This window comes from Sus scrofa, chromosome 1 (genome assembly GCF_000003025.6).
Source record: "Sus scrofa isolate TJ Tabasco breed Duroc chromosome 1, Sscrofa11.1, whole genome shotgun sequence".
In the NCBI taxonomy this organism is placed as follows: domain Eukaryota; kingdom Metazoa; phylum Chordata; class Mammalia; order Artiodactyla; family Suidae; genus Sus; species Sus scrofa.
Genome location: NC_010443.5, coordinates 153,642,577 through 153,645,490, shown reverse-complemented (window position 1 = coordinate 153,645,490; position 2,914 = coordinate 153,642,577).

Genomic DNA, 2,914 nt, shown 5'->3' with positions numbered 1-2,914 from the left:
TCACAGCAGAGAAACTAAAAATTTAAAACAAAATGATTTGAGTGTGCCAGGTGCATTCTTGCTGAATCAGCCTACTTGGTATAATGCCAATGTCTCTTCTTTCTCACTGAGGGAAAATATCCCTGCATAAAATTTAGTAATGTTTAAAGGGAAAAAACAGCCCTAATCCAAATTTGACAGCTGCAACTAAGAAAGATTTTGCCACAATAATAAATAAAAGTTAAGAAAAAAGAAATATGAACTTTAAGTAATACACAATATTGAAATTACAGGATCATTTTTAACCCAAAGAGCTTATTACAGAATGGCTGTATGCTGACTGTACAAAAATAAATAAAGTACATCCTTTGTAGAGAAAGTGTTCAGGAGAAACTGCGTAATGAAAGTGATATCCAGTTAATCTTTTGGGGATGAAGAGGCAATCATCTGGTAAACATGGTTGAGAAAGGCCTTTGAGGTACAGGAAGTACATAAATTTGTTGGAAAAAGTTCATAGGCTCATGGAAAGATCTTACTCTAGGAAGTCAGAGAAGGCATTTGATCACTGGCTATTTGATCATTGGTTTCCTCTTCTACAAAACTGGTTTGACTAATCATTGCCCATGCTGCCAGCAGTAAGTAATAGCCAATAGGGGAAAAATCATCTTGGATTTTAGACAGATTTACTGGATCGAAGTGTTAGCAGGAGATTTGGTGCTTTGTAATCTATCAGTCAAAACATTTATACCCTATATAGCTATTTTTAAAGAGAAGCAAATATTTCAGAGAAAGTGTGACCTAGGTTTGTGTCCTGCCTCCTTCTTTGCTTTTATGACTTAAGGGAAATGACTTCAACTTTATTAAGCTTCAGACTCTTTATCCTAAAAATGGGAAAATAGTTTGACCCATCATCCCTTTTCAATAAATTAGTTTTTATTGTTAAAATTATTGAATTGTCTTAGTGTATAATTAACAGACATGCATCAATTCTGTTCCTATATTGACTAGAAAAGCCTATGCCTGACTCTCATGTATATGACATAAAGAATACAGATGGTTTATCAAAAAAACTTGGGAATATGTTGTCTGGAATCAGGAATTCAAAATTATTATCAATAGTGTTGGAGTTCCCATTGTGGCTCAGTGGTTAACAAATCCTACTAGGAACGATGAGGTTGCGGGTTCGATCCCTGGCCTTGCTCAGTGGGTTAACGATCCGGCGTTGCCGTGAGCTGTGGTGTAGGTTGCAGACGCGGCTCGGATCCTGCGTTGCTGTGCCTCTGGCGTAGGCTGGTGGCTATAGCTCCGATTTGACCCCTAGCCTGGGAACCTCCATATGCCACAAGTGCAGCCCTAGAAAAGGCAAAAAGAGGGGGAAAAAATTATTATCAATAGTGTCATTCTCATACTAAGTGAAGGCAGAAAGACAAATACCATATGATATCACATGTGGAATCTAAAATATGGCACAAATTTAATTTAATTTTTTTTTCTTTTGCCACAACCAGAGCCTGTGGAAGTTCCCAGGCCAGGGATGGAAACATGTCACCAAGCTGCTACAGTGACAATACTGGATCCTTAACCTGCTGCACCACAAGAGAACTCCCAGGGTTGCCTAAATTCTTGATATGGTGTTTATTATATGTTTAGAAAAGCTTTTGCCTATCACAGAAGAAACCCTCAAAAGTTTTAAAAAGGGATCCCACAGATCCAAAGGTTTGGACCTAGATTTCCACCAGAGTCAGTGTCCTTCCATTAATATCCACTGCCTATCCCATCGGGAATCCAGACATGAATGGTATCTCTGAACACAGACTTGAGACTTCAAAATCAAGTTTCTGACTTATAAAGTTAATGACACTTTCAGTGTTCTAATTAGTATGCTTCATTACTAGAAACCCTTAAAACACACACACACACACACACACACACACACACACACACATTTTATTTTATTGGCATCATCTGAATTGTTTGAACAGATTCACCAGGGTAAGAGGCAACATGGCTTTGTGGATATATATTCTATACAGCATTGGAGGCTCAGCCATATTTAGCTACCTTATACCTTTGAGAACTTGGGAACAAAAAAGAAAAGGTATTAAGTCCTTTCATTCTTAAACAATACTGAAGTAGGAGTTTGGTATTCTAAAAACGATATGTACTATTTTATGGAAGTGTCATCTTTTTGTTAAAAGTGTCCGTGCATAATTTTTCCACTTGCTTTAAATGTGGGACCCTAATTGATAGCCTTTTCTGAAGTTAAATAAGTGTCAAATAGAGACTCAAAGGGTCTGTTATCACCAGGCAATTACATTCAGTTAATAACCTGGCTGTATTTTCTGTTCACATAGGACATCTTTGTAAAAGCCCAAGCATTAATGGATTTTATTCAAAGTGACAAAGGAAATATTAAAATTGAATACAATTTCCTTTATCTTCTCTTATCTAAATGGGGAAGGTATCAGCATCATGGCATTAACTCACCCACAGAAGAGAAAGTTAAAATACTATTATTTTTGCAAAATGACCTTTCCACCACAGTATTTGCTTGGCTCAGAATCATCATTTGGCTGCAGATTTGTTGTTTGAAATATATTAAGCTGGAAATAAGCAGGAAATCCAATTTTTGAACATACACAATAAAATTTGTACAATCTCCCCCTAGTCCTTATTTTTATCTCTTAATATTGGGATGAAAATATTGCTACTGCTTTTTCTCTATCTTTTCATAATTCCCAAAATATATGTTATCTATTCTCCCAGCTGGAATAAATAATAAAAAAAGCAAGTTGGCCAAGCTTATGCCAAATTTTATAAATAAATATGTAAGTAAATTCTTTCAACACCTAAAATCTTAGTCTTTAAAAAACACTTGTAAAATGTCAATGTTAATAGTCATTCCAATTTAGATATTAAAACAGATGAATTTATG